General features: G+C 43.3%; 1 protein-coding gene and 1 pseudogene across 6 annotated transcripts in view; both read right to left on the bottom strand.

Annotated features, from left to right (window-relative positions):
* Positions 1–13,159, bottom strand: part of AUTS2 (activator of transcription and developmental regulator AUTS2) — a 934,700-nt gene that overhangs the window by 493,452 nt on the left and 428,089 nt on the right. The window lies entirely within an intron of this gene.
* LOC133374540 (5S ribosomal RNA) lies at positions 4,414–4,532 on the bottom strand (annotated as a pseudogene).

Below are 13,159 nucleotides of genomic sequence, written 5' to 3'. Positions count from 1 at the left end.
CATCTGTAGCCCGCTGTGATGAGTTCGCTGGACACTTCCAAGACAAGATCGCTAGCATTCGTTGGGACTTAGACTCCAATATTATAGCAGTTGGATTCAATGAAGCATCCAGAACACGGTCTTGTCCTTATTTATTGGATAAGTTTCAGTCTGTGCAGCTTGAGGATGTTGACAAGATCCTTGGACTGGTGCGGGCGACCACGTCGGTGCTGGATCCTTGCCCCTCTTGGCTGGTGAAAGCTGGTAGGATCGGAACCGCCGACTGGGCCAAGGAGGTAATCAATGCCTCTTTGCGAGAGGGAGTGGTCCCTGACTGCCTAAAAGCGGCGGTAGTGAAACCACTCCTGAAGAAACCCTCCTTGAACCCAGATAACTTGAACAACTATAGACCTGTGGCGAATGTTCCGTTCCTGGGCAAGGTTCTGGAGCGGGTGGTGGCCGACCAGCTCCAGGGGCTCTTGGATGACACTGATTATCTTGATCCGTTTCAATCCGGTTTTAGGCCTGGGTTTGGTACCGAAACAGCCTTGGTCGCCCTGTATGATGACCTTTGTCGGGAGAGGGACAGGGGGAGTGTGACCCTGTTGATTCTCCTTGATCTCTCAGCTGCTTTTGATACCATCGACCATGGTATCCTTCTGGGAAGGCTCACGGAGTTGGGAGTTGGGAGTAATGCTTGGCAGTGGCTCCGCTCCTACTTGGTGGGTCGTCAACAGAAGGTAGTGTTTGGGGAACACTGCTCGATACCCTGGACTCTCCATTGTGGAGTCCCACAGGGATCGGTACTGTCCCCCATGCTTTTCAACATCTATATGAAGCCGCTGGGTGCAGTCATCAGGAGTTTTGGAGTGCGTTGTCACCAGTATGCTGATGACACGCAGCTCTATTTCTCCTTTTCATCTTCCTCAGGTGAGGCTGTTAACGTACTAAACCGTTGCCTGGCCGCGATAATGGATTGGATGGGAGCTAACAGACTGAAGCTTAATCCAGACAAGACCGAGACGCTGTTAGTGAGTGCCTTCTCTGCCCAGATGGTGGATGTTCACCCTGTTCTGGACGGGGTTACACTCCCCTTGAAAGAACAGGTTCGTAGCTTGGGAGTTCTTATCGACTCTTCCTTGTCTCTTGAGGCTCAGGTAGCCTCAGTGGCAGGGAATGCTTTCTACCATCTCCGATTGGTAGCCCAGCTACGTCCCTATCTGGACAGTGACGACCTCGCCTCAGTAGTTCATGCTCTGGTAACTTCTAGATTGGACTACTGCAATGCGCTCTACGTTGGGCTGCCCTTGAAGACAGTTCAGAAACTACAGTTAGTCCAGAATGCAGCGGCCAGATTGTTGACACGGACAAGAAGGTCCGCTCATATTACACCCGTTCTGGCTCATCTGCACTGGCTTCCTATTTGTTTCCCGGCTAAATTCAAAGTGCTGTTTTTGACCTATAAAGCCTTACACGGCATGGGACCGCAATACCTGGTGGAGCGCCTCTCCCAATATGAAACTACCCATACACTGCGCTCAACATCTAAGGCCCTCCTCCGAGTACCATCCCATCGAGAAGCTCGGAGGGTGGTGACTAGAAATAGGGCCTTTTCGGTTGTGGCTCCCGAATTATGGAATGGTCTCCCCGATGAGGTGCACCTGGCACCGACGCTGCTATCTTTTCGGCGCCAGGTGAAAACCTTTTTATATTCCCAGGCATTTTAATGCGTATTATTATATGTATTGTTGTATTTTGCTACTGTTTGATTATTTTTGTTTACCTTTGTTGGTTTGATTCTATTGTTTTATTGTATTTATATATTCCTGATTGCTTTATTTTATGTACACCGCCCAGAGAGCCCTTGGGCTTAGGGCGGTATATAAATTAAATTAAATAAATAAATAAAAAATAAAATAATTGTACATCTAAAACACAAATAAATCCAGCTATCAACTAGGCATTAACATGCCAGCATCATCGTTGAGGACAAAGCTGTTTATTTCCTATCCATGACCCTTTCGCCTTTGGGGAAGGACCCTAGCTCAATGGTCAAATATCTGCTTTACATGCAGGCTCAGTCCATTCTGTTTCATTTCTGCATTAAATCTGTGTTGTTTCTTTTTTAAAAAGGGGGGAGGGAATCCACATCCATTCACATGTAAACACATATTTAGATACATCTGCCCAATGGTCAAATTCTTTCAGCATCGGTCCACATGCCCATCAGTAACTAAGGACCTGTGGGGTGGGGGAGGCACAAGACAAACTAAAGGAGCTGAAAGCTGCGGCAGCCAATTATTTATTTCCCAAATTTGTGCAGAGCACTGTTCCACAAGTGTGGGGCCACCAGTCAAATGGTCCTGTTGCTGGTGGGCTGGAAAACAAGGGCTTATGAGAATGATCTTAGGGCCTGAGCAGGTTCATATAGGTACAGGAGACAATTCAATCACATCTGAAGGACTAAATTTTTCAGCACAATCTCCTTTTACCAGAGGTCCCTAATTTGATCAAATGATTATAAGTTAATTATCAATTAATTCTCAATATACTATAAACTATGGCTCCTTCTAGAGCAGCCTTGTCCAACCTTTGGGCCACAGATGTTGCTGGACTGCAACTCCCATCAGCCCCAGCCAGCATGGCCAATGGTCAGGAATTATGGGAACTGTAGTCCAGCAACATCTGTGGCCCAAAGGTTGGACAAGGCTGTTCTAGACCATTGCTCACTGGGTGAGATACCTGGGGTGGTATCCAACAGAGTACTTGTGGTAGCGCAAGGATTTCCACATGCACAATGGTACTTCCCCTCCCTTTCCTCTCCAAGTGCTCCTCTTGCATCCTCCCAAATCTGCTCTGGAGGGCTGGGGGAGCCCCATAACAGTTCTAGGAGAGTAGGTGAGGCATGAGGGGAGAAGTATGATTCTATGAACAGCCAAAAGTCCTTAAGCTTGCAGAACTACTGCCGGATACCACTGAATGTCTCATGAGAGGGCGAACCTTGTTTTGCCCTAAGGAATTCCTGTCCTCGGAATAGTGAAAGGCCCAATACAGCTTTATTTGTACATGGGTTACTCAATGCAGAACAGAAGGCTATAGCATGCTCATAGTCATTCAACTGTACACATTAGCATCAAGATCTCAAGATGGGCCTCCTCACTCTGGTTGGCATTCAAAGTGAGATGCCCCTTCTCTACAATATACACTGTTGATGCAATGTTCATGACGACAGGCCTCTCCAGACTGTCCACACCTTTTCTTTCTTTTTGCATGTGTATCGTGCAGCATCCCATTGATGCAATAATAGTACTGGTGTTTTTATACTGGACCATCAACACATCCTTTCACTTTATTCCCCATTAGCCATTCCACCATGATTCCCTAATGTTATAGCATTATTGCCATCTGGACAGGGATTATTGTGTTCTAGTGCAACAAAAGCGGGACAAAGAAAAGCAACAATCCCCTACAAACTTTTGTGATATAAATTGCAGGATTTTTTTCAGGAAATTATGGGACATGCACCTGTTTCAAATGAAGCAGTAGGGCTGCTCCCAAAGCATTTGCAGGCACAAATGATATTGAAAGGGTGACCACGTGTTAACTGCCCTGATAACATCATGACCTCAAATCATGATAAATGCTCAATAGAAAAAAAGAATGCCAGGAGGGGGGCAAGTAGCAACTTTCAATGGTGCTACATGTAGCCATGGAACATGCAACACAGGGCCTTTCTGCATTCACCATGAAAAGTGGTACAGTTACACTATGTGTGTGTGGGGGTCTGGATTTTGTGGCATGCTGTCTGGAGATGATGGAGGTTGGCGGGCATGGTTTCAGAGAGGTCTGTTTTGTGCCACTTCCTTCTGGCTGGTGCGAGCTGTCACTTTACAAGCTGTACTCAGAGGGAGGATATGGAAGACATCTGAGGTTCTGAGACGAGCCTTACTTCGTACAGGGTGGTCCATCAGAGCAAATGGGGCATTGCCCCACCTACCACAGTCTGCCCTCAGCCAGCCCCCACCTGCATCTCTTCTTGCTTGCAACCAGTTAAGGGGAAGACACTGCCTGTCAGGCTCTTCCTCCTTCAACTCAGGGTTGCCCTTGTAGAGTTCAGCACAGGGATGAAACTAGAATTAGATGGCTCCACCTATTATTGCTGGCTCTGGCTCAGGCTGCCATTGGTTCTGGTTCCACCTACTCTTGACCTCCCTGTCTTTTGCCGTACCAGTCCCAATCAGCACCAGTCTCCATTGGCTTCATAGTTCCTCTCATCTAACTTCTTGTAATTTCTTCTACTCCCACATGGTTTGTTGCTGTTATATGCCTTCAAGTCGATTACAACTTATGGCGACCCTATGAATCCTTTGGATGTATTCATAGGGTTTTCATGGTAAGAGGTATCCAGATGTGGTTCACCATTGCCTTCCTCTAAGCCTACAGGACCCGATATTCCCAGGCGGTCTCTCATCCAAGTACTAACCAGGCCTGACCCTGCTTAGCTTCTGAGATCAGACAAGATCGAGTGTGTTCAGGGTAGTATGGCCATAGCCCACATGATTAGAATTCCAGAATACTAGGCATTCCACTCACAACACACACACACATGACCATCCTCGTATGCATGCTCATAACTCTTGACATTTAAATGGCCCAGGGTATGGTCTGAAGGCCCATGAGGCAGCCACCACCTTGCTGAAGCAAAGCAGGTCTGGATGGGAGACCATCTGGGAGCCACATGTATGCTGCTGTGAATTCCTTGTTGAAAGAAAGGGGGGATACAAATGTAAGGAAATAAATAAATAAAACTTACTAGCTAGAGAAACACAAGAGTATGTAAGGGGTGTGACTAGAGCCGCATAAAGTTTTGTAATTTGGGCACAATCTGCCATTAGTGTGGAAAGGAAAAACCCCACACTCACCCTCCAATAAGAGTGACATTATTTAATTTTGTTCATTAATTTTATTTATTTGTTTATTTATTGTTTGATTTATACTCTGCCCTTCCTCCCAGTAGGAGCCCAGAGCAGGAATTTATAATCTCCCAGGCATTTTAGCATGTGTTTTTAAATTGTTTTTAATTTTTTTAAAATTGTGTTTTTAAATTGTTTTTTGTGTTTTAAAATTTGTATATTTGTTTTTTATTGTTTTTAATTGCTGTAAACTGCCCAGAGAGCTTTGGCTATGGGGCGGTATATAAATGTAATAAATAAATAAATAAATTTATATCCCACCTTCCTCCTAGAAGGAGCCCAGGGCAGCAAACAAAAACACTAAAAACACTCTAAAACATATTTTAAAAAAGACTTTACTATTAAAACAGAACATCTTCAAAAACATCTTTTAAAACTCATATTTAAAAAAATCTTTTTTTAAAAAAAGTTTTAAAAACATATAAAAAGTATTTCTCACACAGACACAGGGTGGGATAAGTCTCTACTTAAAAGGCTTGTTGAAAGAGGAAGGTCTTCAGTATGTGACATGTGACCAAATGTCCAGCCAATCAGCTAGAAATTCACTCTTAAAAATGTTGGATCAAACAGCAACTCTGCCACTGTTAAGTGCGGAAAGGCCCACAGTTCACACAATAGATTTGTCTATACAAGCTCTATATACAGAGAGAATCAGAATGGATCCCATGGATGCTGCTCGTTGGCATGAAGTGGTTCCCAGTTTGTTTCTGCCCAGTTAAGGCAACGCTTATCATCTAAGTATGGGGCAACATTTACCCTCTCAGATGCCAATAAAGAGGAACATTATCATTAGAAGGAGGAAGGGAAGGGCTTCTGCTACTCTTGGCTGTACACAATTCAGTGTGGCTGCAGTTTATTAACCTAACATACTGCAAATCTAATTAAAAGTCAAATACACAAAACCCTCATCAAAATCCAAATGTTCTTTACAGAAACATCAAGGAGGAAAGGAGCGGACAGGGGAAAATACCTCCAAGGTAATCAGAATGCATCTTTAGGGACCCGTACCTTATTACTCGAAGCTCATTATCAGTACCCTGCATAGTAAAGGAACATCTAGAGACTGCATCATTAGCTTTTCCCTACACCATCCATTATTATATACCACAGAAATGCTGAAACAAAGAAGCCAGGCCACACATATAAAAGAAGCAGTAGTGAGGGTGATGGTGGTGGAAGAGAGAGATATTGGATTTCACTTCTAGCTTCTTCTTTTTTTGCAAGAGCAGGAAAGTTATTTCCCAGCTAGTATACATGGAGGTCAAGTTGGACATCATTGTTGGACAATGGTTCCCCGCTCTTGGTACAGATAGACCTAGCATCCAAGCTAGATCTAGGAGCGCTCTTAAATGGCAAACCTGGTCCTTCAGAGCAAGTGAAGCCCTATCCAAAACGAGTTGGATGCCATCACACAGAATATACAGAGGACTCATCCAACAGAACCTCCACTTTGTTGGGACTGAGCTTTAGTTTACGGGCCTTTTTCCAGCCCATTACTGATGCCAGGCACTTTTAGGTCCTCCACCAACTCAAGTGGTGGTGCCGCCACTGGCAGCTGTCCTGTTGGCACTGACCCATTACAAAGCCTTCCCAGTGGTGGCTCCCCATTTGTGGAATGCCCTCCCTGGTGAGATGCATCTGTCTCCTTCAGTAAGGACTTTCAGGAGTAATTTAAAGATATTCCTGTTTACCCCTCAAATCACTGATTGGGAGAATGCTATTGTGGGTTTTTTTAATGTTTCTAAAGATTTATGTGCTTGCTACCTTGGGCTCTTTTGGGAGGAAGGGCAGGATATAACTTGAAATAGTAAGTATTGGTGATGCTCCACCCTATATCTCCAAGTGACCTCTTCTACCAGCTTTATTTAGATGTTGAAGAGCATGGGGCATGAGGAGGGATGTCAGAGAATTCTGACAGAGGACAGGAGTGGAAATTGTCAAAGTTGGCTTATTCATCCCATGTCTGGAACAGAATCAACCCAGCAAATACAACCAGTATTCACTGACATTGCTTTCAGTCCTGAAGCGATATGTAATTTATTATGTCTCTCCTCTCCTCGCTTTACATTGTGTTTCCTTTGCATTAAAATGAATGAGGTGGAATGACATTATGATAATGTAATTAATTACATAATTATGTAAAAAAATTGCCCTTGTGAACAGACAGATGAAGAAAGTAGTTCTTGTTGGAAGACAAACTGAAGCAGATAAGGAACAATGCTGCATGTGACAAATATAGGGTGGGATGGAAATCAGTGCCTTCTTACATCCCTGGGCATGAGATGGACCCTGTGGGACCTCCTTAGGCATAAAAGGCAAAACAATCCCCACCTAAGGGCAGATGAAACTCCATATGTATCTTCTGTTCGTATATGCCCCATAGTGATCTGAAAGCCACCACTCTATATCTAGTCATTTGATTCCAGAACTTTCTACAGATAATGGAGCAACCCTCTGGATTCATTTCACTTGTTTTGCTACTGCATTGCTCATACGGGTGCACCTTAGGGGCCTCTTGCTTTAAATTTATGCAATGGCTTAAAATATTTTGTTAGGGCTGAGTGAGACCATCTGTGAGAAGAGTAAAAGATGCCTAAGGGTATCATCGGCAGAAAGAGTAATGCTGAATGCATGGAAGGGAAATTGTGTGCTTAGGAGTTTGCCTCCACTGCTGTGACCTTTCAGACACACAGTCATTTCCCAAAATAAGGGGAAAGGGAAATTGAGGGATGAGTTTCTCTTAATTAGGGATGGAGGAGAAATTTGATTCAGTTCTTACATGAGTTCCCAGCTATCAGAGTAAGATTTGCCCTCTCAAGTGCCAAAGAATTTGAGCTAGATCTAAGGTTTTCAAACCTTTAGGGGTGGGGGAGAAATTTGATTCAGTTGACATTTAAAGCCAAATCTACCAGATTTCCACTTTCTGAAACAATACGAAAACCAAAACACAGCCAACCTTCAAAATTTGCATTTATTTGATGTGATGCAGTTCTCCAACCAATGTTTACAAAAATCCATATGTTAGGGAAAGTTTGCATTAAAATGAATATATTGGTGGAAATACAAAAATGCATTATGTTAGGAAATTGCTTCCAAAAGTGTGTATGTTAATCAAAAACTGCATATAAAAATGTGTTTCTCAGAAATTCACTCTAAAATGCTGGAGAATTTTTATGAACATTTTTTTTAATATTTTTTTTCTTCAAAAAATGAGAAATGGAGAGAACCAAAACTGACAGATCCTTCCATGCAAACCCAGCAGAAACAAGTTTTAAATTGTGGCTCTATAGAAGAACCAAACCCGTCAGGGATCAGAATGCTACTGGCCGCATTCCAGATCCTTCAGGACTATAAGCCTCTTAGCCACCTAAGGGCAAAATCAGCTGATCTTTCAGGAAGGTAAAGACAACAGCCTGAACTTGCCAGCTGAAGTTCAGGAGGCAGAAATAGATTGGCAAGTTGAGGCATGGTTAAAATTTATAAAACTGGTATGGAGAAAAATGAGAGTTGTATTTTAAATTGTTGCAATATTTTTCCTCCCTGTTAAATTAGACTAAATTTATGAGAAATGGATTGGCAGAAGATTCCAGAGATGGACAGGTAAGCCCACATTAATGAACACTTCTCTATATGTCTTAACTCTACCACCATGAACTCCAAAGATGAATTCTGCATTGGTCTTCCCCATCTTATTTCTGTATTAATCTGAGGTTTTTTTAAAGTCTGCAAAACAATTCATATTTAAATAAATATTTTATCATAAAGTCCACATTTGAATATGTATTTTATCTCATTGTACACACTCCCTAAATATATCTGATCCTAAAATACATATTTTAATTGCTAATGTGGGTTTTCCAGGAAAAAATGAATTGGCAATTTCTCCCTATGCAAATTAGGGTAATTTAATCAAGTATAATTTAATTTAGCATGTCCATTTGCTTGTATTTAGTAAACAAAACGACAAACTTTCAAACTGCCAAGTTTCTCTAATATCGTATTTGAGGTTGGCATCTATTCATTGCTATGCATCTTTTCCCCTAATGCCATTTGTGCACATACTGGCTGTTTGGAGAATCACAAAATTTGGAGAAATGCAAATTTCAAAAGATAGCTGTGTTTCAGTTTGCATAATGGTTCAAGAAGTGTAAATTAGGTAGTTTCTCATTAAAATGCAAACAAAATCGGATTTTTCTCCCAGTTAAGCCGGAATTGTGGGATGCAGGGCAAAGTGAATCTATGTAACAACAAAAGAATAGGACAGGGGAAGTCCTTTCATCATTACCATGATACACTCTACAAACTACACTGTTGATGCAACATTCATGGCGGTAGCCCTTTCTAGACTGGTGTGTGTGCATGTGTGTATGTTTTGCAACATATCATTGATACAATAGTATTGCATTAGTGGTGGATTTATATTGGATCATCCACAGATCATTTCACTTTATTAGTTGTTCTCCAATGCATCCCCAATGACACCACATTATTGCCGCCTGGACAGGGATTCAGACCAAAGCCACCACTCCAACCTCCTCCCCAAGAACTCCCAAACATTTGTGGCATAAAAAGTTACACAATTTTTGCAGGAAATTATGGAACATGCACCTGTTTCAAATGAAACAGTATGACTGCCCCCAAACCTTTACAGGCACAAATTGTACCAGAAGCAGGATGGTGTATAACTGCCCTACCAACATCACATGCACAAATCATCATCATCACCACCATCACCATCACCATCACCATCAAATTTGTTATCCCACACTTTCTCCCATGATAAATGCTGAACAGAAATCATGATAAATGCTGAATAAAAATGATGCCTGGAGGGGCCTAGTACATCACTGCATTTAGCCAGGGAACACACAATGTAGCTTACTTGGATCCTCCATTGAGGACTGGGTAGCCTGATAGACCCCTTCCAGCACTGCTATTCCATGATTCTATGATATACTTGTCTATGCAATCTCTGTATCCAGTGAGAACCAGAAAGGATCTCATGGAAGTTCTTTGTTGGCCCGCTTTATTAGTTTCTGCCCACTTTACAACTGAATATTTATGGGCTAAGCATGGGGCAACATTTCCAGAGAAATGTACGATTTCCCCCCCCACACACACTTGTATCTAAGGCATTGTGGAGGATGCAAAATGATAGCCAAGGTGCCAACAGAGTAGGTGCACTGCCATTTGCAACAGCAGCAACGAAGATACTCTCTGGGAAGTGGAGAGAAAAAGAAGCTGCCTTCATGCCCCCACACCTGAGAAAGGGTTGGAGGATTTCTCCTTTCCCTGGAGACCTCTGGTGAAATGGCCTCCATCACTCTGGCAGTAGAAAAAAAATCATAAAATTAAATACCGTTAAAAGGCACTTCCCTTCCATGTTATCCAGACTTGGCTGCCTCACACTGCCCAATGGCAGGGCCGGCACAAAGGTTTGCATCCCATAGTTCTACTCAGGGTAGAATCATAGGATCATAGAATCATAGAGTTGGAAGGGGCCTCTAAGAACATCGAGTCCAGCTCCCTGTTCAGTGCAAGAATCCAATTTAAAGCGTCCCCGACAGGTGCCTGTCCAGCTGCCTCTTAAATGCTTCCAGTGTTCGAGAGCTCACCACCTCCCTAGGTCATTGGTGCCATTTAGTTCAATGAGTAGACCCATTGAAATTAATAAACATGGCAAACTTAAGCCCATTAATTTCAATAGGTCTACTCAGTGGTGGCTGGTGCCCACTGGCACTGGTGGGGCAGAAGGCAGGGAGCCCGAACAGTAGACAGAGGTGGAGCCAATAACAGAAAGAGCCAACTCATTCTAGTTTTGTCCCCACCCTCTTCCCTGCTGATTAGTAAATGCAAGGTAGTGTCACACCCCTGGACTGGTTGTAAGTAGGAAGTCAGGCAGGTGAAGGCAGGCTGAGGTTGGTGGATCGGTGCCCTCTTTGACCTAATAGACCACTGGGTCTCCTCTTAGTTGGATGCAACCCTGCAGGGCAGAAAAACGGTATTAGTTTCCAGGGAAATATTCCTTCTGTAATTACAAGAGGCCAACCAGGCTCTGTGATCAGGTAGCCCAGATATGACATTTTTGCACAGGTGAGTGCTTCCTAGACAGGGGGTATTTTGGGCACGAAATATGGGAGATCTGTTGGCTTCTATTTTCCTTAGAGACATAGGGACTGAAGTTGCTTCCAAAACATAAACTTGTCATCAGGGATGGCAACCTTGCTCTTTAAAAATGATGGATCGCTTCCTACAAGTCTTAAATTAACATTACAAAGGCCTGACCTTGTGTACATTAAGTATTCCCTGAGGACTTAGTGGAATATTTTACGAGTTGTTTCGTTTTGCTGTCTCTCTTTCTGATTACCTTGGGGATTTATTAAGACATACATTTCAACTTCCCCAACAAACACACACCTCTAATTTCTTGAAGGGGTGCAGCTCACAGACAAAGTGAGAATGCAAATTGGTATTGAAACTGCATTTAAAGTTCAAAATGAAAGACTTTTAGTTAATGGAAAACACTCTAAAATAAAGTAGCAAGACCTTTTGTCCAAGAGTTCATGCCAGCTTTCTATAAAGAAAAAAAGGGCTTTTGTTATCATGCATATTGTAGACACAGGCCCTTCTATCCAGATCAAGACCACAGTGGTTGACAAAAGGTTAAAGATCCTCTACACTAGGGATGGGATCCATTGGCCAGTTCTGGTTTAAAAAGCATTCTGCAGACCTAACAGGCTGATATTGATTCAAGTTCATTCTTTGTCTGCAAGCCACTACTTTTACTGATCCGGAGTTTTTTTCCCTCTGACAAAATATTGATATTAATATTGATATTTTTGAAAGAAATATTGAAAGTTTTACAGGAAATGTCGACAAATTAAAGGAAATATTGATAAATTGAAGGAAATATTGATGCAGCCTTTTTTTAAAAAAATGACTCAGATTTTCTTTTTTTGTTTTTTTAAAAGAAAAATCCATTTCCGAAAATGGTCATGGAAAATCACTACATAAAAATCCAATCTGCAACAATAGTGAGTAAGTGAATTAACGGAAAATTCAGTACCAAAACTGAATTGGGTGAAATTCTAGCACATCCCTCCTCTATACAAACACAATGCCAGACTCTAATCCAGATCCTGTACTTCTGGATGAAAAATTGTGCACTGAAGGACACAAACTATGCAATGAATGTCAAATGGACTTTGGTTCTCAGAGTCCCCATACCCCTGCTTTACTGGTCTCCTCCCCTAGGCTCCGAGGACCTAGAACATGCAGGCCTCCCACTGATATTGTTGAGCCCCAGTTACTCCAAAAGCGTCAGAGCGAGTGGGCAGAGGAGGATGAGACTTCTGAGAGCCTTGAGGGAGGGAAGAGCATTAGCAACCCTTCAATCTCTCTGGACACTCCCACAGGTGGCTTGGAGCCTGTTCCACCAATAGCGTCTTGCCACCTGCAAGCGCGCTGCCAGAGCAATTGGGGAGCGATTTCTCACACATGCCAACTCCAGCCCCCCAGGACGCTCTGCTTAGACCTTCAAATGTTTCCCTGCCAACTCGCTTCCCGCCCCCTTCACCTAGTGAGCCTGTACTGTCCGATGAGCAGGCAGAAGCTCGGCCCCCTTCACCCCGCGCGAGACGACGCGAGAAGTGGTTCGGTCAGAGGGAGAGTCTTTGAAGGAGTGAGAGATTACAAGCGAAAACTTTTCCTACTTAAGGCGGCGCCCCTCTGGTTGGAGTGCTGAGTCAACTTACTCCTCACGCTGCAGAGACTCCTTAGTTAGCATAGTTAGCACCAGTAGTGAGCTAGACTAGGGAGGCCTATGAGACGCATGGCTTTTGATGTAACGGTGACTCTAATAAAACAAGAATTATTCCCAGACTCACCTCCAACTCCTGTGTCAAACTCTAGGCAGGACAGATATTGGACTTTAGAGCCATCATCACAGATTTCTGGCCATGCTGCCTGGGGCTAATGGGGGCTGTAGTCCAACTTTATTTGGAGGTCCTCAGGTTCTCCTTCCCAGAGCTAAATGTTCTCTGTGTATGGGAGGTTTCTGTTGTGCCTAGCCCAGACTGTGTACCAGACACTGAGGCCTCAGGGGACGAAACAAACACCCCACAGGTTGAGGACCTGAGGAGCAGGCATGGGCCCTGAATCCAATGCGTAGGATACCCTTGAGGGGCCCTCCAGGTTGACATTTGATG

The sequence above is a fragment of the Rhineura floridana genome, chromosome 21 (assembly GCF_030035675.1).
Source record: "Rhineura floridana isolate rRhiFlo1 chromosome 21, rRhiFlo1.hap2, whole genome shotgun sequence".
Lineage (NCBI taxonomy): Eukaryota > Metazoa > Chordata > Lepidosauria > Squamata > Rhineuridae > Rhineura > Rhineura floridana.
Note: the sequence above shows the minus strand (reverse complement) of the source record. Positions and strands in the feature narration are given on the sequence as shown.